This window comes from Onychomys torridus, chromosome 1, assembly GCF_903995425.1.
Source record: "Onychomys torridus chromosome 1, mOncTor1.1, whole genome shotgun sequence".
NCBI lineage: Eukaryota > Metazoa > Chordata > Mammalia > Rodentia > Cricetidae > Onychomys > Onychomys torridus.
The window spans coordinates 152,720,885-152,744,420 of record NC_050443.1 but is presented as its reverse complement, the minus strand read 5'-3'; the positions used below and the strand labels follow the sequence as shown (position 1 = coordinate 152,744,420).

The following is a 23,536-nucleotide window of genomic DNA, read 5'->3' as shown; positions in this document are numbered from 1 at the left end:
TCTTAACCTCTGAGCCATCTCTCCAGCCCTGGCTTATAGTTTTTATGAAGTTTTTTTAAATGAGTTTTCAACTCATTTGAGTAAATACCAGGGAATAATTTTTTTCTATCCTAGGTTAAGAGTCTGTTTAGTTTTGTAAAAATTGTCAAACTTTGCAAAGGAAACATATGGTTTTGCATTCTCCCCAGTTTCTGTCTATTAGTGTTTATAATTTTCAGTCATTCTAATCAGTGACCATGGTGTCTCAGTCAGTGCTCAGTGGGAACTGCATTGGCTATTAAGATAAGATGCTGATCACCTTTTCATGTGCTTTTAATCTGTCTGTCTTCTTGGGTGGGCACTGATTCAGATCTCTCCTGAGTTTTAGAGTTGTTTGTTTTCTTTTTGGTGAGTTCCAAGGATTCTTTGTATGTTTTTTTTTAAACAACTCTCAATTAGACATGCTTTTTGTAATATTTCCCTTAGTCTGTGCTTGGTCTTCACAGCTCCTAAAGAGTCCTTTGCTTTTTAAAAATTAATTAATTAATTTTTCTATTATCACCTTGATACAGTATAGATTCTTATCCTAATAGTGAAATGTTTCATTGAGGCTTGCCCAGTAATTGAGTAAAACAAAAATTTATTATAAGCCACAGTCATCCTAGGTTCCCCCCTGCTATATAGCCTCCATGGGTCTATGGGTTGCAGTCTGATTGTTCTTTGCTTTATATCTAGAATCCACTTATGAGTGAGTACATACCATGTTTGTCCTTCTGGTTTGGGTTACCTCACTCAGGATGATATTTTCTAGTTCCATCCATTTGCCTGCAAATATCATGTTGTCATTTTTTTCTCTGCTGAGTAGTACTCCATTATGTATGTGTACCCACATTTTCTTAATCCATTCTTCAGTTGATGGGCATCTAGTTTGTTTCCAGGTTCTGGCTATTACAAATAGTGCTGCTATGAACATAGTTGAGTATGTATCTTTGTAGTATGATTGAGCATTCCTTGGGTATATGCCCAAGAGTGGCATGGCTGGGTCTTGAGGTAGATTGATTCCCAATTTTCTAAGAAACCACCATATTGATTTCCACAGTGGTTGTACAAGTTTGCATTCCCACCAACAGTGGAGGAGTGTTCTTTGCAAAGTAGTTTCTAATTTAAAGACTATCTCAACAGTTCTCAACCTGTGGGTCTCGACCCCTTTGAGGGTCACATATCAGACATCCTACACATCAGATATTTATATAACAACTCACAAAGGTAGTAAAATTGCAGTTATGAAGTGGCAATGAAATAATTTTATGTTTGGGGGGTTAGCACAACATGAGGAACTGTATTAAAGGGTGGAAGCATTAAGAAGGTTGAGAACCACTGTCCTAGATTATTGGATATTTCTTTCATTAATCATATCTCTATTCTTGTTTCTCAAATGCTATCACTACCACCAGGCCATCCAGATTTTCTTCTTTGTTGTCTTTGAAAGATTTTATGGTCCTATACTTTACTTTTAAGGCAGTGGTCCATTTTAGGTGAACTCTTGGAGAGCAGTATAATGTTTGTGTTTAGATTTCTTATTTCCATGTAAGTGTCTAGCTCTTCTGACTCCATGTGTCCCATTTTATTTTAAGTTTAGCTGTGTAGTTTAAAAGATATTTGTGTCTTTTCTTTCCTGTCATCCCTCTTATTTCAGAGGGAGGTTTTAGTGTGTATGTTCCATTATGATGCTAGAAGTAGAAGCCCCTATCAAGTATTTGTCAAAACTAAGTCATATGATCGGAAAAGTACACAGAAAGGTGAGTCTGTGAGGAGGAAAGAGATGAGCTAGTAAATTCATTGTTAGTTTTCTTCTGGTCTGACTACTAAGATGTCATTAGTGAATGTTCTGTTTTGCGCAAAACCACAAACATGCCATGGTATTACTTAACTTTAGCCAGAGGCATGGTTTTCTTGAACTCTGTTCAGTTCCAACATCTGTGGTGAATTCAGATCCTGTCTGTGGCTGGACTATGGTAGGGTACAAGGGCAATTTGGGGTCAGGAAGTGGCAACCATTTGCTCAAAAGAAAGAAGAGACTACCTCCCTCCAAAAAAAAAAAAAAAAAAAAAGCAGACATGTTCTTGACAGAGAATTATCACCATTAAAAGTTAATTTTCAAGCAGTAAGGTTTCTTGTATCTACTGAATGTAGTGTCATCATTACAGTTCAACTTTAAATCAAGTTTGGAATCTTATTCTTGGTTTTTCTATATGCCATCTTTGTGACTAAACACAACCTCTCTGTGTTTCAAGGTTTTCGCTTGTTTTCTCATCAAGCATTTCTTTCTCTTGCATTTCACAGTGTTAGATAGGATATTCAGTTAACAGCATAGTCTCAAGTTGGCAACAGAACACTCAAACTTAGTTTATTTTTATGCATCCAGGCAGTCACATTTTTATGGAACATTGACTAGGTGCCAGTCCCTATTGTAGGAACTGGCTTACAAAGGCAAATAGGACATTATTCTTACTGCTAAGTTGTTCACAGAAAGAACAATGGACAGGAAAAGAAAGGCAATATGATATGGTAGCTGCCTAACTAGAATCCTGTTGCTGGTACTCTGGAGGGAAGGGACTATGGGGTAAAATTCCTTGGAGCTTCTGTAGCCTTCTCAGTGGTTAGAGGTGGGGAATTCTAAACTGAGGTCACTGCTCATGTGCTTTAATTTGGAGACATGTGCAAGTGCTGATCTGATCCACAGTCACTGTAGCTTTTTTCTCCTACCATCTATGTTTGGTGAGAGTTTTCAACCTCAGCAGTTCTGCATCAAAACCACATTTGAATTCCAAGCTATTGTCTAATCTTTTAATCTTAAATAATTTGAACAAGCCAGAAATGTGTTTTCTGGTAAGGGCGAATGCCTTCTTCAAACACAATGGGGTACATGACTGAACACCTCCTCTCCTTTAAAAAGACATCCTATTCCAGACTGCACCCTTTGTTTTGATAAGAGAGTAGAGCTTAATCGAATTGACTATGGTTCTGTTGAATGAAAGATAACTGGATTAACTGTGATAAGTGAAATAAGAATAAAAACTTGTCTAGATGGGAGTTGAGCCATTTATTAAAGAATTTTTATTTCTCAAAGTTTATTTTAATTCTGCATAGAGTATCTGCATTAGACATCTGCATTTGAAAACTTGTGCTTTGGATATTGCTTTGAGACTAAGATTCTATGTGGCAACATGTGATGACGAATTCCAGGCAAGCTAAATTTTACTTTATAAGTAGCAGAGACTAAACTGCAACCAACCACCAAGATAAAACAAAAGAACACATCTTTCTATCTTGTCTCAGGTATAAAACTATGATTGACAGATTCTTATTAACCTAGAGGAGAGTGGCATAACTGACTGAATAACCTCACATCATTATCTTGCATGCTGGCAAACCAGAGCCGCTGCCATGTAGGACACATGTCAGCCAACCAACTCGTTAGTCTAAGACCAGGAGTCTACAGAATGGAGACCAAGCTATCTTCATGGCTTGAGGCATTCTAATAGATGTTTGCAGAAACGCCATTGTGCAAAGCATAGGATAGGGCAGTGTGCCAAGAAAGGTGAAACAGTTTAATCTTGTATTTGCACACACACTTTAGTACATAGGTGAGGATATACAAGCAGGTTATCAAACCTCTTATTTCACAAATGAGGCTAAATGCCTTAAAGTGAAAGTAAACTAGTGAGTCAGCTTCAAGAGAGACCATTGAGAAAGTGATAGTATGTATGGAAACCACAGTGGAAGCATCACATTGTCCTTTGGGGCTCAGGTTATGATGAAAGAGTACTTGGTTTGAAATCCTAGCTTTGCTGATGACTAAATATATAACAGATTACTTACAGCTTCAAATCCTCAGTTTCTTCCACTACAAAATGGAGAAAAAAAGACTTTGTTCACAAGTTCTTGTGAGGATGAAACAGGCAAGTGAAGAAGTCCTTTATACTGTCCCATCATACAGCAAAAGCTCATTGCACATAGTTGTCGACATTATGACTATTAATATAATTACTTCTAAAATGTAAAGCTGCTGAGTTAATATTAAAGGACTCAACTTTTTCCTCAGCTCTGACATCAAAGAAATGGATGAAACATGATACTTCTTTTGAGATGCTTGAAGTCTTGGGGCAAAAGGAAAGATGTTAAATGGATGAAAATTTGTGTGAAATGTGAACAAGCTAGAACTGCATGAAATCTTCCCTCTTTGAAAGCTATGTTTCACATACCAGAATGTTCTGTATGGGCTTTAAGGGGAGAAAAGATATCAGTAGTGTTTCCCAATCTTGACACCTAGGATCTAGGTGCCTAGGAGCCTTGACTCCTAGGATCTATAATGCCAGCCTTCTGAGTAAGACATACCATTTATGCAATGGTGGTACTATGGCTGTGGGGGTAACTAACTGCTCTCTTACTAGATTTGACTTCTGTGTAACCAGCAATTGCTTTTAACTGATGACCATCTCTCTAGCCCTGGAAAAGAGTAAATTTTAAAATATTATTTATTTAAGTTTATGTATTATTAGGTTTAATAACTGGCTCACAAATTTCCTGAATACTTTACACTTGGTTTTTAGAATCCAAAATGATATGGCTACAGTATAACTATAGAAAGCATACTTGTGCCCAGGGTATTGCTGGTACAGAAACAAGGATTCTCTAGATTGTGGCTATGTGCTATATTTATCTTGCTAGTGAATAAGAAAGGCTCCATAGAGTGTGAGGATGTAAACAATAAAGTAAGTAACAAATGAAGCCTTGAAGAATAAATAGGAGTCAGGCTGATTCATTTTTATGAATATTTCTTGAGAACCTAGAGGCATGGAATTAGAGATAGAGACATATATATCTGAAAAAGACTCAACCCTTGTCTTTAGAGTTTATATCTAAAGGAGGAAGTTCATTCATTCATTCAATCAATCAATCCATCATCATTTCTTGCTCTTTATGATGGTTAGTATTAATTATCAGTATGACAGAATTTAGAAGGACTTAGGAGATGAGCCTCTGAATATGCCTGTGGGGGATTAGCTTGATTACATCAACTAAGGTGGGAAGACTCATCCACTATGGGTGGCACCATTCCCTGGCTGGGATACTGACATGTACCAGAGGAAAAAGGGAACTGAGCAGTAGCATTCATTCATCACTCTGTGTTTCTCGGTTGTGGATAAGATGTGACCAGCTGCTTTTGTACGTTGATTTCACCATGATGGACTCAACCCTCGAACTATAAACTGGAATTTAAATTCTTTCTCCTTTAAATTGCTTTTTTTGTAATAGTATTTTATCACAGCCACAGAACAACTAAGATATTTTCCTACCATAAGCTTTATGCTGGGGATTGATAATATTTACAAAGCAAAGTACTAAATACTACAATAAAAGTATGTAAAATATTTTTAAAGAATGAGAAAGCTTTCATAGAACCTTTAGGACTTTACATTTCTCATATACATATCACACTCTGCCTGCAAAGGAACTTTCTCCTTGTCTCTGAAATGGGGAAATCTTCTTACCTTTTCACTCTTCATTTGATCTGGCTCTTCTAAATCCAAACCACTCAATAATAAGCATTTCAAATTTGATCTTCCAAGTTCTCTTACTGGTCTCTTGGCCACTGTTTTATGTGCTCCCTCTGGACCCCTGCAGCAAGGGTGTGATTGCGAAATTATCTTGCAAATGTTAAAATGACTACCCATGTACATCAGTGTAAGGTGGGCCAAGCATGCTGTAACAAAGGCTGTGAGGCAAGTCTTGAGAATTGTCGGGACTTTGTGAAAAAGGAGACTGTGGATTTTCTTTTTTTTCTTTTTTTTTTTTTTTTGCAAGTTCACGGACTTTGATTTTAATAAACATTAATGTTTGATAGAAGATGAGTAAAAGGTTGAGATAGATTTTACAAAAGTATCTGAAGCCAAAGAAAGGTATGTGATATTGAGTATGGATGTACCTTAGTCTCTTATGGACCTGTGTTTGAATTCTACTTCTGCTATTTCTTGGCTGTTTGTTTTTTAACCCTGTTGAGAGTTTATTCCCTTACCTGGAAGTGGAGGATAATATACCCTCCTCATGTGAGGAGCATATACCTGTCAGCTCGTGAGACTATGGACTGGTATTTCTCATTTTTCCATTCTTTGTTCTCAACACTGTTAGCTTGCAATATGTTTTTGTTAAATGAACGATAGAGTTAGTTGTGACTATGAAGTCATCGAGAAATGTCACCACTTCCTGCCACAGTGGAAGGCACATAGACGATTTCTTCATTCAAAGGACCAAAATAACAACTTGTATTTGAAAATGATGAGGAAAGTAAATGAAACTGACATTAAAAGAAGAAGTGAAATTAAGTGCCTGGTGTACTTGTTATCGCGGTCTAATTTCTTCTGGTGGCCACTCACCTCAGACCCGTCTACATCGTTTCCTAAAGCCTCAGTGCATTTCTGTTTCCCACTCACTGGGGTTCTTTTCTGCTTCAAATTTCAGAACTCCCATATCACGGGCAATTTGAATTTGCTGTGGTTAAGAACTGGAGGTTGGTGTAGGTGTATGTTTTGGGACACAGTACTCTCCTCTCTGTTGATAATTTCTAGTATGAATTTACACATCAGAAAAAGAGTAACCACAAAGCAGCCACTGTAAAGAAGGAGGCCTGTTGCATCTTCATCCTTAGCATCCTCCTGGGCATTATGGCTGATGATTCAGGGCTAGGGTTAAGTAACTTCTCCAAAATGTCTATGTCTAGTACCCAGCACCTATGCATATGTCATTTTTCATGGCAAAAGGACTATGTAGATCTGATTAAATTAATAATTTAAAGAAAGAAGAGTGAAATTGACAGATGGGCCCAGTACAACCACTAGGTCTTTAAAGGAGAAGATCCTGAAGTGGCAGCACATGCTTGTCAAACCAGCACTCAGAAGGCTGAGGCAGAAGGATCATAAGATCAAGGCTAACCTGGTCTGTACAGTGATTTAAATTTTGTAAATGACTGGGGATGTAGCTCAGCAGTAGAGTCCTTTTCTAGAATGAGACCCAGTACCACATATACACATATGAGTAGGTGGGGCCTGACAAGAAGAAGAAGAAGGGGCAACGATGGAAACAGAGGCGTAGAGAAGTGAGTCCTGGAGGAAGAAACAATAATCCGCAAAAACAGGCAGCCTTCAGAAACTGGAAAAAAAAATCTGTGTACAAGTTGCTTCTTAGATCTGTTAGGAAGAATGAAATCTCACCTATGCTTTCATTTTAGCCTGGTCAGATCTTTTTGGGATTCTCAATATCTAGAACTGTAAGATAACAAACCTGTATTGCATTTAAGCTATGAAATCTATAATTTTCTATTAAGCCACACAATGCTAACAAATACCCTGGAACTTGCACCTATTGATCAAATAAATTGTTTGTAGCTATAGACACACTAGACCCTTGAGTTTGAGTACAACTCTGTTTCTGAGCCTCAGAATGGGCTATTTGTTTTAGAAGCATAGGTATCATTAAAATTCCACTAAAGTTCCCAGAACACAATGGATGAACATATCCATCTATCACCAACAGAGGGAATATAACACCATTTACACCCCACACACACCTCCACACATTCTAATAATTAAACCCTACAGTTCTTAGAGCCTTTTTTTCTGATTATTTCACACTCATTGATTTCTTGTATTGAACATCTATAAGCCATTGTGCATGGGTTAATATTTGATAATTTGATTTATATGAGAAAAATAAGACACTGTATCCATGTTTTACTTTTCTCCTACATATCTTTTTCTACGTAGCTAGACAAGTAATTAAACTTAAAAATAATCTTCTTGTCTTAATCTCTCTAACCAGCATGCTGAGATATAAAGCATTGGTCTAGACTTCCTTGCTGTGTATCAGAGCCTGGTGAATTGTGACAGCTTCAGGTACAATCCAATCTCAATGATAAATATTATAGCTTCTAAGTATTGGATTCCAACATAACTCTGAATAAGCCACAAGCTCTGGCTAATGGTAGACTCCATGCTCTACATGGTCCTGAAATTACTTGATACCAAGGGAAGGCAACCTGAATTTGTACATCACTTGTGTGCAGGCTGTACTACTCAAAGCTAATTGTTCTCTGTTGCCTGAATTGACTGTACTGACTTGCTACCTCCCTACAGCATATTGGGAATCTCATGTTTAGCATTGACTACAGCATTTCACTAACTCCTTTTATTCCTACAAATAGCAATTTCCTGATTTGGAAAGATGTTCTCTACTTGCTCAGCTGGTGTTACTTTATATCCACCCCTCCCCTTCCTCTTCTCCCCATCTTTCACTGTCATATTTCATGTTCATTATTTGGTCACATCTCACTAAACACTTCCTCCAACTTAGTACATATGGGTGTGAGGTATGACACTGATATCCTACTACTGACAGATGAATCTTTTATATTAGTGTCACTTTCCGACAAAGTAAAAATAAATGTAATAGACCCATCAGGAGTGCCCTCTCTTGTGTGACTATAGCAAAATTATCACAGGAAGCATTTCCTCTATGTGACTTTCAAAGCTTCTGTGCTCAACTTTGGCTGTCCCCACTGGGATCCTGCTGTTTCTAAAAAGGAAGTGACCACCTTTTATGATGGATGAGTCAGGACTTGCCAGCATTGCGTCTTCACTATCAAAAAGTACCTTTCTCTCTCTGTCTCTCTCTGTCTCTCTCTCTCTGTCTCTTTCTCTCTCTGTCTCTCTCTCTCTCTGTCTCTGTCTCTCTCTCTCCATGCCCCCTTGTGTGTGTGTGTGTGTGTGTGTGTGTGTGTGTGTGTGTGTGTGTGTGTGTGTGTGTGTGTGTGTGTGTGTGTGTGTGATTGTCTTCAGTGGTGCAGCACTAATAAGTTGCCCATGGTTCAGGAAATATCCTCCCACCCACACCATGTAATCAACTCTAGCTAAACACTAGAGTCAATGGGTCACATACCTTCAATTGTGTATTACATTACCCTGAGACATAAAAGAAAACTTAAAATGCCACCAAAAATAGTGAAAAAGGAAAGGAGATATGAAAGAAGGAGGGGGTTTGTGGAAAGAGGGGACTTCATCAAGAGTAGGAGGGGGATGAGAGAAGAGATAGGGTGAAATGCCTAAAATTCATTATATACATGTATAAATCTCCAGGAGTAAAAAAAGAGACAAAAATAGAAAGACATGAATGATTGTAAACCAATTTTATTGTACATTGATTGTGTTAATTTTCTGTTTATGAAAGCTATTTATGAAAATTGAAAACATTAGTCTGGTCTGAGTACAGTTTTGATAAATAAAAGAACCTTTATGGGTTAATAAAATTATAGACAAGGAAGCCAGATGTCATTGAAATCAAGCAAGACTGTACTGAACATCCCACATCTGTGCCCCGAGCCTGTGGTGGTGTTTGCTGACTGCTGCACTGAAGAGCAGACAGCCTAGACTCAAAAACCGAGGGCAAAACCATGCAGTTCTTCTAGAGACAATGTTTCTAAAGAGTAAGAAAATTCCAGCATTTAAATACTCCTGCATTAATAATGACATATGTGGGATGATGGAGGAAAGGCACTGAACAGCTGTCCCATCTTCTGAATCCTATTCTAACCCACCTTCAACCCTTGCCATGTGGTGAAAGTTCCTGTCAAGTCCAGCCAGTCTCCTATCTGCAGTCCTCTCTGAAGGCCATCCTCACATTTTGCAGAGGATTCTCAGAATCTGGTGTAGATGGAGAGCTTCTCTCCAGGTGTCACCAAGCACCCGCAGTCCCACAACCCAGGTGTAAAATAATCACTCAGACGTTTATATTACTTATAAACTGTATGGCTGTGGCAGGCTTCTTGTTATCTACTTCTTTTATCTTAAATTAACCCATTTTTATTAATCTATAACTTGTCACATGGCTTGTGGCTTACCTGTACCTTACATCTCACTTGTCATGGCGGTGGCTGGCAGCTCTCTCTGCCTCTGCCTTCCACTTCCCAGACTTCTCTTCTCTGTCCTGCCTATACTTCCTGCATGGCTACTGACCAATCAGTGTTTTATTTTAACCAATCAGAGCAACACATTTGACATACTTGAACATCCCACAGCACTTCCCATTTTCTTTTTTTCAAAAGCAAGGTTTTAACTTTTATATAGCAAAATTACAGATAACAAAACAATTATCAAGCAAGAATTACAGTTACAATATTAAAGAAGATATCCTATCTATCTTATATTTGTGAGTCTAAGCTTTTATATCTAACTTATCTTTTATCATAACTCATGAGACTCTTAATCTCAGGGTTGTGGGTTCATGCCCCACATTATCAAGCCCACTCCAGGTAGTTAAAAGGGAGGTTTATTTTGTGGCATATAACTTACAAATGAAGGGATAGGTAGGTTGTAGGGTCTGGCAAAGGTGTGGTGCAGTCCGGCGGTGTTCTCTGGCGAACTCTGTTCGGTCTACCTCCAGCGTCCAGGGTCCAGGCACTAAGAAATCCCTCTCATTTGGATCCTGGGTCTTCAGTTTCCTCTCTCAGCCCCACCTTGTAGGTGTGACCATTACCAAAGCCTCAATGGGGGTTGGAACTTCCAGGCCAAGGCTGGAATGGCTACCCATTACAATCTGGATCCTGCCTGTTTTTCCAGATTCAGGTCTCACTACTCTAGCCTCACATGCTAGATGGCCTAGCTTGCCAGTTTCTTGGAGGCCTCTGCAATTTCTACTGCATTTCATACCTCAAACCCATATATTCCTACTATTATTTTGTTCACAGGAAAGCCTCACCTATTTGCTTGGCAAATGGCAATTCCCAGCTATTCAAGAATCTGTATTATTTGTGACATGGAAAAACTGATGTTAAATAAATGCAACACACCTGCACACACACCAGAATAGGCAGCAACTACATAGTATAGAATGATAACTCTCCAAAGTAGTGCTGAGCAAAACAAGCAAGAAAGGAAAGAGTTCATGTTATATTACTTACTTCATAAAAGGTTCAAAACCAGGCAAAATCAACATATTGTGTGTCTTAGTCAGTCTTCTATTGCCGTGAAGAGACATCATGACCATGGCAGGCAACTCTCATAAAAGAAAGCATTTAATTGGGGCTTGCTTACAGATTCAGAGGTTTAGTCCATTATCCTCATGGCAAAAAGCATGGTGGAACTAAGACAAACATGGTACTAAGAGAGGTAGTTGAGAATTCTACATCTGGATCTACAGGCAGCAAGAAGAGAGAGACACTGGGCCTGGCATCATCTTTTAAAACTTAGAGCCCACCCCTAATGAAACACTTCCTCCAATAAGACCATACTTATTCCAACAAGTATCTGTACTACTGGTGTTATATTTAGAAAGTGATCTCCAGTGCCAATGCATTCAAGAGTACTTTCTATGTTCTCTTCTATCAGGTTCAGAGTAACTGGATTTATGTTGAGGTCTTTGATTCACTTGGACTTAAGTTTTGTGCATGGTGACAGATATGGATCTATTTGCAGCCTTCTACAAGTTGACATCCAGTTATGCCAGCACCATTTGTTGAAGATGCTTTCTTTTTTCCATTGTAGATTTTTGGCTTCTTTGTCAAAAATTATATGTTCATAGGTGTGCAGGTTAATGTCAGGGTCTTCAATTCAATTCCATTGGTCTACATGTCGGTTTTTATGCCAGTACCAAGCTGGGTTTTTTTTTTTTTTTTTTTTTTTTTTTTTTTTTTTTTTTTTTTTTTTTTATGGTAGCTCTATAGTAGAGCTTGAGGTCGGGGATTGTGATGCCTCCAGAGGTTGTTTTATTGTAAAGGATTCTTTTGGCTATCCTGGGTTTTTTGTTTTTCTATATGGAGTTGATTATTATTCTTTCCAGGTCTGTGAAGAATTGTGTTGGTAATTTGATGGGGATTGCATTGAATCTGTTGATTGCTTTTGGTAAGATCGCCATTTTTACTATGTTAATCCTGCCTATCCATGAGCATGGGGGATCTTCTCATTTTCTGACATCTTCTTCAATTTCTTTTTTCAGGGACTTAAAGTTCTTGTCATATAGGTCCTTCACATGCTTAGTTAGAGTAACCCCAAGGTATTTTATATCATTTGTGGCTATTATAAAGGGTGATGTATCTCTGATTTCCTTCTCAGCCTGTTTGTCTACTGTATATAGGAGGGCTACTGATTTTTTTGAGTTGATCTTGTATCCTGCTATGTTGCTGAAGGTGTTTATAAACTGTATCAGTTTCTTGGTTGAATTTTTGGGGTCACTCATGAATACTATCATGTCATCTGCAAATAGGGAAAGCTTGACTTCTTCCTTTCCAATTTGTATTCCCTTAATCTCCTTATGTTGTCTTATTGCTCTGGCTAGAACTTCAAGTACTATATTGAGTAAGTATGGGGAGAGGGGACAGCCTTGCCTTGTTCATGATTTTAGTGATATTGCTTTGAGTTTCCCTCCATTTAATTTGATGTTGGCTATTGGCTTGCTGTAGATTACCTTTATTATGTTTAGGTATGTTCCCTGTATTCCTGATGGCTTCAAGACTTTTATCATGAAGGGGTGTTGGATTTTGTCAAGTGCCTTTTCTGCATCTAGTGAGATGATCATGTGGTTTTTTTTTTCTTTGAGCTTGTTTATGGACTTTCATATGTTCAACCTCCCTTGCATCCCTGGGATGAAGCCTACTTGATCATGGTGGATAATTGTTTTGATGTATTCTTGGAGCCTGTTTGCCAGTATTTTATTGAGTATTTTTGCATCAATGTTAATGAGGGAGATCAGTCTGTAGTTCTCTTTCTTTGTTGCATCTTTGTTTGGTTTAGGAATCAGGGTAATTGTAGCCTCATAGAAGTAGTTTGGTAATATTCCTTCTGCTCCATTGTGTGGAGCAATTTAAAGAGTATTGGTATTAAGTCTTCTTTGAAGATCTGGTAGAATTATGCACTGAAACAATCTGGTCCTGGGCTTTTTGTGGTTGGGAGACTTTTAATGACTGATTCTATTCCCTTAGGGGTTACTGGACTATTTAAATGGTTTATCTGGTCTTGATTTAACATAGGTATGTGGTACCTATCCAGAAAATTATCCATGCCCCAAACACAAGGGTACCCACATATGTAAAAGAAACATTACTAAAGCTTAAATCACATATAAAACCCCACAAATTAATAGAGGGAGACTTTTACACTCCACTTTCACCTCTTGTCTGATCTGCCAAATTGAAACTTAACAGCGAAATAATGAACTTAACTGATGTTATGCTTCAAATGGACTTAATCGATATCTACAGAACATTCCACCCAAACAAAAAAGAATATACCTTCTTCTCAGCACCCCATGGAACCTTCTCTAAAAATGACCACATGCTTGGCCATAAAGCAAATCTCAACAGATACAAAACAATTGGAATAACCTCCTGTGTTCTATCAGACCACCATGGTTTAAAGTTAGATTTCAGCAACACAAAAAACTACAGAAATCCTACAATCTCATGGAAACTGAATAATGCTCAACTGAATCACCAATGGGTTAAGGAAGAAATAAAGAAAGAAATTAAAGACTTCCTAGAGATCAATGAAAATGAATACACCACATTCCCAAACTTATAAGACACTATGAAAGCAGTTCTAAGAGGGAAATTCATAGCACTAAATGCCCACATAAAGAAGCTAGAGAAATCTAATGCTAGTGACTTGACAGCACACCTGAAAGCCTTTGAACAGGAAGAAGCAAAGTCTCCCAGGAGGAACAGATGCCAGGAAATTATCAAATTGAGAACTGAAATCAATAAAATAGAAATAAGGACAATAACACAAAGGATTAATGAAACAAAGAGTTGGTTCTTTGAGAAGATCAATAAGATAGACAAGCCCTTATCCAAACTAACCAAAAGACAGAGGGAGAGCATCCAAATTAACAAAATCAGAAATGAAAAGGGGGACATAACAACAGACAATGAGGAAATCCAGAGAATCATCAGGTCATACTTCTAAAACCTGTACTCCAGAAAACTGGAAAATCTAAAAGAAATGGACAACTTTCTGGATAGGTACCTCATGTTTTCTTTTATCTGTATTTGTCACATTGATTGGAATTCATAGAACTACATGTGTTGTTGTTGGCTATTTTCTGTTTTTCCTTCTAAGTCTCCTCTGCTTCCTGCTCTGCTGTAATCTGTGTCCTAAGAAGCTTGCTTGGATTGTCTACAGGATGGTGGCAAACTTCCCAAGAAGTTAGAAAATCAACTGAAGCCACATTTTCCTTTATGCCTGACCTTGGAAGTCAAGAAGCTGTCTTGATGTCACATTCTCAGAGTCTGAGTCTCTAAGACTGACCCATAGTCAGGGGAATTTATCTGTTTCTTCAGCATTTAGCTCAGTTCCCAGTCCATAATAGGCACTAGATAAGTCATTATATCCCACTGAATAGTAAGTGTCTAAATTTAAGCTCCCTAAAAGGCCATTTGGCTCAAAATCATCAATGATACATCACTAGGATTATAAAGTGCAGGTCTCGAAGTGGATGTGTTAGCTTTAATAATGAAAAGCCACACTTCATGATTGAACTTGAGTTATACATGGCCAGTGACAGTCATTAGCAGTACAGGGAAGTCATGTAACTCTTGAAAATGTTTCCTCAGATCTGTAAGGAAATGTTCTTCTCTCTGAATTTCCACTTCTTAGGGGAGCACAAAACTACAATTCAACATTGATTTACGAATGTGTAATATCCATGACAAAGGTGTGAGCATGTCTTGGTGGTTAAGAACAAATGAGGAAATTGATGTGATTAATAAATAAAACTTGGAAATGTGTCAGTTCATGTAAAGGTATGAGAGTTCACTAGCAAGTTTTTTAAATCCATATTGTCTAATAAAGTTATTTAACAATTTCCATATTAGGACTGTGTGAAAATAGTAATTTTCTTTTTGAAATAGTATTTCATATTCCAATCTGGCCTTAAACAACCCTGGTCTGGTGAGATGGCCCAGTAAAATTACCTATAGCTAAGCCTGAAAACCTGAGTTTGTTCCTCTAGATCCACACAGTAGGAGAAAATCAACTCCCTTATAGTCTCCTTTGAGGTACGTGCGCGCGCGCGCGCACACACACACACACACACACACACACACACACACACTTAAAAAAAAGCCTCATGTTTTGGAGAGTGATCTTGAATTTCTTATCATCCAGCCTCTATCTCCTTAGTGCTGGGATTGTAGTGTGCTACCATGCCCAGTTTGTGAAGGACTAGGGATCAACTCAGGGCTCTTTGCATGCTAGGCAAACACTCTACTGACCAAGCTGTATTATCAACTCCCACACAAAAACTATTTTGAAAGAATTGCACCAGTTTTTATCTTTAAAATATGCTTTCAACTTCAACCTCCACATTTGCTTGCTTGTATAAGCCTAACATAGTCAAGAAGCTGCCCAGAAATCTAATCAGCAGCATCTAACGTAGAATGCTATCATTAAAGCAACTTAATGCCTCAGTCGAAAAGTATAACTTTCTTTATCCCCCTGTCATATCCTATTAAACTGAGAGTCTTGGAGTAAGAATGTGGCAGACTGTGATGACATACACCAGCAACCCCAGCATTTAGGAAGCAGTAAGATTGGGAGTTCAAGGCCTGCCTGGGCTACGTAAAACCCTGTCTCACTGCCTTATATAATAAAAGTATGCTCCATATTTTTCTGTACATGTTGTAACAAACCCTTACAAACTTAGGCTTAAAACAACCTAGTATATTAATTATTTCACAGTTCTGTGGTGCGACATAGTTTGCCCTGAAAGCAAAGCACTGGCAAGATGCCTGCGTTCCTCTCAGAGGTTCTAGGGAAAGATCCATTTTTCTGTCTATATGGGTGGTAGGCAGTGGAGTTCTTTGTGTTTTAGACTGGGGTCCACCTTTGTCTTTCTGGTCATCAGTTAGTTTCCCAGCCTTCAGAAGCTTCTAGAGGTCAACTACAGTTCTTGGATTATGATTCTCTTTGGTCTTGAACTTCAACTCCAGCTCTGGGAAACTGAAATGATCCCCCTTTGAATCTTCCTTCCTTTTGTCTTCCTTGATGTATCGCTTTGCCACAATGTTCCTTCCATTCCTAAGAAGTGTGGCTGCTTGTAAGACGAGCAGTGGTGTGGGGGTCGTTGGCCTCAGGAGACAAATGATCAACTCAGTGTGTCTGTGATTGCTGTCACTGTGGCTGCATTTATCTAGTCTTTTGTTTGATTTTATTTTTCGAGACAGGGTTTCTCTGTGTAGTCCTGGCTGACCTGGAACTCACTCTGTAGTCCAGGCTGGCCTTGAACTCACAGAGATCTGCCTGCCTCTGCCTCTCAAGTGCTGGGATTAAAGGTGTGCACAACCAATGCCTGGCAAATATTTAGTCTTAATTTTCCATGTGACAAACCACATTCGAAGGTCATCCAAGCTTGGAAGCTCCTGGAATAGTACCTCCCCCCCATCTTTCCTTTGATTTGGCTCTTCACTTTTCTTGATAGTACTCTCTTTGGAGATCGCCTTTATCTTGAAGTATTTCTTCCTGCTCGTAAGGGCTGCTCTTTCCACACCAAAGCTCACCTCAGGTTATTTCAGTAATTTCAGCTGACTCATTTTCCTTTTCCTCCACCCAAGACGTTTGGCTTCCTTTGTCTTCCATGCCCCATTGTTCTTATTTCTGTTCCTGTATTTTTAAACTTGAAAGTAGATTCTTTTGGGAATCATTAAAAAGTATTTTCTTACAGAAATAGCTTTATTTTTCAAGTCCAGAAAATTTAAATTGTGTATTTACATAAATGTTTATAATTAACAATGTGATTATCATCTCATTAAAGAAGTCAATTTGAGTGCTGTTGGGAGATGGGCTTTCTTCTCTAATTTGAAGACAAGAGCACCGTTTCTGACACAGTAAAAAGAATTTAATGAATGAATATAATATGTCAGATTCATTGAGATGTATTTGCTAGGTTGGTTACAAAAATAAAGTATTTGAAATGGACACATCAGAACCACAGCTTATCTCCTTCCTTTAAATGCCCTCTGCTTTGTCCTGCTTCTGTGATTGCTCCCAACACATTCTTGGGTCCAATGCAGTGCCCAGGACTGCTGCAGTCAGTGAATTTACTATAAATCAAAATCCTTGTATAGCATGCATGTCTGTTTATTTTGTATGTTATGTTTCCAAATGCAGTGCTTTGATCTATGTTAATGGTAAAAGATGTTTTCAGAAGAATAAGATCTAGCTATATGCTCACCACTCAACTCTACCTGAGGCAACGATGCATATGATGCCATATGGAGATAAAATGCTGTGTTGAATTAAGCAGTGTGTAAGTCTACCAGTGCCCCGTGCCTTTCTTTTGACAGCAGTGTATGCTTCATAGGACTCTATTCCTTTGGAAACTGTAGTTCATTCTCTCAGGTTTGAATTTTGCTTGTCCAACACAGATACAGTAAGCATACTTTTAGGTTCCAATTTGGACATTTAACAAGATTTCCCTAATGTCTCCCTACATAGCAGAAGTCAGTTCCTTACATCTAGTTGGATATTTTCCAACAAGGCTTATAGGTTGCATTTATAATGCTCATGTGGATGTTTTTGTATTCCACATGCAAACACTGTAGTCATAAGCTGTTCTCTTCTTCTTCCCTGGAGATTTAGCCTAGTGACTCTAAAGTAAAATGACAGCCCAGGATAGAAGCATAACAAAGGGATTGAGAGCACACATTCTGGACCTTACAGACTCAGGTTCAAATCCTGCCTTGGAAATTACCAACCACATGACCATGGGCAAGTTATAGATCTCCAGCTGCTTCAGCTTTCAAATGTCAAAGATGGAAATGAATGAGGACTTTTCATTTATGTGTTCTTACATTTTCTTAGTTAATTTTTGGTAGAGCAAAGGGTTGAGAATGGTCATCTGTTAAGCGTGAATCACACCCTAAACTCTGAACCCAGCAGAAATTCACAGGACACCTGGCCAGATAGATTATCCTTTGGAATTTTCTAGAGAAAAATCGATTCTTTCGATATTAATTCATACTTAAAATTTAATTTTTTCCTTAAAAATTCCTAATTCATGGATGGAGAGTAGAGTAGCTGCCAAGAGTTCTTCCTGCTCTTGCACAGGATCTGGGTCTAATTCCCAGCACCACAGGGTAGCTCACAGCCTTTGGTAATTCCAATTCCAAGGACCATCATCTTCAACCTCCACAAGCACTGGGCACACACATGAAGCATACACAAGAATGCAGGCAAAACACTCATACAGACATAAATAAATAATAATAATGCAAAAAAGGGTTTCTAAGTTTGTATCTTAAAGAGTTTAAAGACCTGACCTTGCTGAGACTAGCAGGAGATTGGTTGCAGTAGAAATAGATTCTTGATTAGAAAAGAAATCACCAGAAACAAATTCGAGGAAAGAAGAGCAAACTGTGGTGTAAAATACAAAATAAATATGCTTAGGATAATTAAAGACTAAAGTTAAAATGTATTAATTATTTGAGAAATACACAAGTCATTTTGAATACACTGGAGCCAATGATTGTTCCTGGTTATATTACACTCCACTAGGATCAAGCCAGGAGAGCATCACACAGCTTCTTGACAGTTGAGACAAAGAATAGTAAATTTCCTATACAGAATATTTTATAAATATCAGTATAAAATGAGAATTCAGAGGGCCTTATCAACAATAAGTATGTACAATATGTAAAAATAAATTTAGAAATAAAAAACCCTCCTACAAGATGATACAGAATATCAAATTATACTGTATGAAAATTAAATAATAATAAATTTACTCTATTATCTAAAAAGGACTAGTTTGTTACCACTTTTGTATAACAATTTGGCTCCTATACTGTACAGCTCTTTTGAGCATTTTTTATCCTTACAAAAATACATGTTAATGATATCTAGTTTATAATGTGTGTTCTGTCATGCTTCCGTATGTTTTTCCAAATAGTTTCTGTTTTAACATACAAATAAATGAATTTTTAAATTGTTTAATTTTATTTTTTCTAGACAGCTATTTCTAGGATTTTAACATTTGAGATTGTTTCTTTTGGGAATATAACTCAAATGTGGTTGGGAATATGACTAAAATCTGACCCTAAAGAATCAGGGCAGCTGGCTTTTGGGGGAAAAAAGGGGGGTTGAAGTATTTGGCCAATGGGATTGACCCTGAATGGTCAGCTCTAGCAAAGTTACAGAGAAAGTTCCCATTTTCTATATTTTCTAGAATTTTCATTCTTGGGTAGTAACTCTCACTCACTTTGCTTATCTTTATTTCACTGTGCTTTTAGGTTGTTTTTTGTTTGTTTGTTTTTAACTCAGGCCAGGTAAGAGGCCCTGGGCATGAATGAGATAAAGGAGAGATGGTCCTTTTCTCAAGTCAAATCTCATCCTGGTTTATTTTTCCCCCCACAGTAGCGTGTGATGCAGAAAGTAAGGCTTCTTAAGTTGACTCTCTGAGACCAGATGGAGACAGGAGAAAAATAGTCTCTAAAAAGGGGCTGCTGATGTGTACAGGCTTTCCTCAGAGAAGGCAGAACTTTTCAGCACACTGGAGCCAATGATTGTTCCTGGTTATATTACACTCCAGTAGGATCAAGCCAGGAGAGCATCACACAGCTTCTTGACAGTTGAGACAAAGAACAGATGAAAACCTTGGGAAGAAACTGATATCTTCAGAACAGGAAAAAGACCCAAATAAGGAAAAGTCTACAAAACAAAACAAGGCAGGCCAAGTGTAAGCATCTCAGTCTGCTACTGCGTAGGCTGAGATCTCCTTGGGCCTGCAGCCAAGCACGTCTGCATGTACAGTTCCTGAGGTGTGTCTTGCTTATCTCTCTGTACTTTCATAAACTTGGCTCCTGACTTATTTCGTCATGGGTTTTAATATAGTAGATTGAGAAGGCATTTTGAACAGTATGACTTAGGGGCATTAAGCATCACTTTCCAAATGCTGATTGAACTAGGAGTTATTGACGCATAGGAGAGAGATAGGACATTTTGGGGTATAATTAATCCTACAGCATAGACATTGAGAAAAGTATTCAGACCAACCTGTCATCCAAGACCCAACTTAAAAACCTGTCTGGATAAATCAAATCTTGTTTTCTTCTAAAATGATACTTTCACTATCATAAATAGGACTTTATGAAACTAAAAAAATTCTATGCAGAAAAGACACAATGAGGCAGCATACTGAATGTAAAAAAAACTTTGCCAGTTATACATATGACATGGGTTAATATCTAGAGTATATAAATAATAAAAACATCAACCATCAATAAAACAATCCAATTAAAAATGAGACATAGAACTAAACAGAGCTCTCAAAAGATCTAATACAGACTAAGAAACATTTCTTAAAATGCTTGATACCCTTAACCATCAGGGTGATATAAATTTGAACTACTTTGAGACTTCATCTTACTGCAGCCAGAATTGCTCAGATTAAAAAAAAAATCAATGATGATAGGCACTGGTGCGGGTGTTGGAAAATGGAACACTCACTGTTGGTTGGAGTGCAAAATGGTACAGCCACTATGGAAATTAGTGTAGATGTTCCTCAAAAAGCTAGAAATAGATGTACTACATAATCCAGCTTTACTGTTCTTGGGCATATACCCAAAGGACTCTATATTCCACTATAGAGAAACCTCCTCATCCATGTCCATTGCTTCCCTATTCACAATAACCAGGAAATGGAAACTGTTGATAGATGTCCATCAACTAATAAATGAATAATGAAAGTGTGATATATTTAATGGAATATTATTCAACTGCTAAGAAAAAAATGAAATTAAGAAACTTGTAGGTAAATGTATAGAGCTAGAAGTACTTATCCAGATTGAGGTAACTAAGATCCAGAAAGACAAACATCATATAGTTTCTCTTATTTGTGAATACCATAGAGGGTATTCATTTGGAATACCCATAGATGTCAGTAAATTAATAAGAGGCCTTGATGTGGGGGGTGGGTGAAAGTGGGGTGTAGTGGTAAATTTCTTTGGTTCTGCCTGGCCCTGCTTAATGTTATCTACAAACTGTATGGCCTATGGCAAGCTTCTTGCTAGCTAGCTCTTCCATATTAAACTAGCCCATTTCTACTAATCTATGTTTTGCCATGTGACCATGGTGTTACCGGCATCTTGCTTCTCCTTTGGTGGCAACTGACATATCTCTTCAGACTCCACCTTTCCCTTTCCTGTCTCTGTCCTTGGATATCCTGCCTGCCTCTAAGCTGCCTTGCCATAGGCCAAAGCAGCTTATTTATTCACCAATGGGAACAACATATATTCATAGCATATAGACAGACATCCCCCAGCAGTGGGGGAGCATTTAAAGGAGGAAAAACAGAATGCGGTGGTCTAAAGGGCTAAAAGGAATAATACAACAGGAAGAGTCGAAGTGGAGTTGAATCACTGCAGAAGAGAGGACAGGAATAGGGGAAGGGTCAGAACCAGCGGTCGACTACAGGGAAACAATGTCTTCCACACAACAGGACGGCTGCAAATCTGCGCACACAATAGATGGTGATTGAGTACCCAAGACTTGTGCAAGCTCAAGCCAGACGAAATCCCAGCACTGAGGGGAGAGGCTGGCATGAAGTACCCCCACCCCCAGTAGAGAAGCTGGTGGCAAGTGATAGCTACTGGGAGAGAAAGAGTCAGTTTTAAGAGAGCTGCCCCTCTCTTCCCAGAGGAAGTTCATACCACTCATGGTATTTCAAAAAACTCAAAGATTTTGGGGTTTCCTTGGGATTATTTTTGTTTGCTAGACCCTGTCTCTTCAACATCTCCCACGGGGCTCTAGCATCAAGGCCACTGAGAGTGACATTCTATGCAAAAGTCATTTTTATCGTTAGAATTCCTGAGGGACCTGGAGAATTCAGCGTAGTCACCAGGCCTGCTCCCTAAGAGAGAAACTTCTGGAATAAAGAGTAGAAAACACATTCTAGCTCCCCCCTCCCCTGCCCGCATCCCTCCACAGGAACCATAGAGGCTGTGCTGGAGAAGAAAGCAAAGGTTCCTGCTGTGCCAGAAACCCTTAAGAGAAAGCAAAGGAATTTCACAGAGTTGAAGTTGCAGCACCTTTGGAAGAAGTTTGCCCTGAAGACACTGTGAAAGGCAAGGAGGAAAGGCAAAGCACCATCACAAGGAATACAGGCAGATGTACTGGACCGAGATTCGGATGGCTAGGATGGCAAGAAAAGCTGGAAACTTCGAGTTTGTGTTTGTCATCAGAATCCGAGGTATCAGTGGTGAAAGCTCAAAGGTCCACAAGGTGCTGCAGCTTCTCCTTCCTCAGATTTTCAATGGGACCTTTCTTAAGCTCAATACCGCTCAGTTAACATGCCGAGGATTGTGGAACCTTACATTGCCTGGGGGTACCCCAACCTGAAGTCAGTAAATGAGCTCATCTACAAACGTGGTTATGGCAAAATAAGTAAGAAGAGAATTGCCTTGACAGATAATTCCTTGATTGCTCGATCTCTTGGTAAAAACAGCATCATTTGCATGAAGGATCTAATTCATAAGATCTATACAGTTGGAAAATGCTTCAAAGAAACGAATAACTTCCTGTGACCTTTCAAATTATCTTTTCCATCAGTGGAATGGAGAATAAGACAACTCATTTTGTGGAAGGTGGAGATGCTGGCAGCAGGGAAGACAAATTAACAAGCTTATTAGACAAATGAACTAAGATGTTGCCCATGGTATTTTTGTAATCTGGTCAGTTAATAAACAGTCACAGCCTGGCAAATTGAAAAGCAAAAGAAAACACATTGGGTTCCCTAAAGGAAATGGTGAATTCCCTTTCTATGATCTCACAAAATACATGTGAATCAATCAATCAATCAACCACCACATAGTTGATGAAATTAGATTGGTAGAGAGAAATCGAGACAGAATTTATTTTCTATTCATTTCTAAAATGTAGAAGCCCCATGTCAGCATACAGTCAGAGTCATAAGGCTCTATAAGGAGTCTTTAGACATCTTCATGAGAGTACATGGTTCATACACTCTATGAAACATGGCTTAGAGTTGAGTTTTCAAAAGCCTACCAGAGGCTGGGGAACTGTCATGTGATAACTGATTGATCTGTTGGAAACATGATGATCATGTTTAAAAGAAGGTGCCATGAGTTGCCCCATCTCAGATAATCAGTTCATCATTGATGCTATGCCAGGAGTGCATATACCTTATTATGGCCAAAGAGTTAGACTAGAGCAGTTGTGTGGGTCCATGATAGTTTTACAGAGTACTGTTGAGCATCCAGGTGGGTAGTTGGTTATGGCAATGAACCAAACTGAAAGGAACCATTAAGCCCTCATTCACTTACTGTAGAGTGCAAGCAACCAAGTCTTTGTTCAGCTGCTATAACTGTACAAACAAGTGTACTAGTGTTTCATTTCCTTCATAGAACAGCATTGGTGAGAATCAGATACAGTGTAGATGGGAAAAGTTACCTAACCACTGAAGGTCCCAGAACTCAGAATCCCTACTTCTTTAAGGGTAT

The 23,536-nt window shown here is 38.5% G+C and overlaps 1 pseudogene; it reads left to right on the top strand.

Moving 5' to 3' along the window:
- Window positions 1-6,192: 6,192 nt before the first annotated feature.
- On the top strand, window positions 6,193-22,718 carry LOC118578169 (annotated as a pseudogene).
- The last annotated feature ends 818 nt before the right edge of the window (window positions 22,719-23,536 follow it).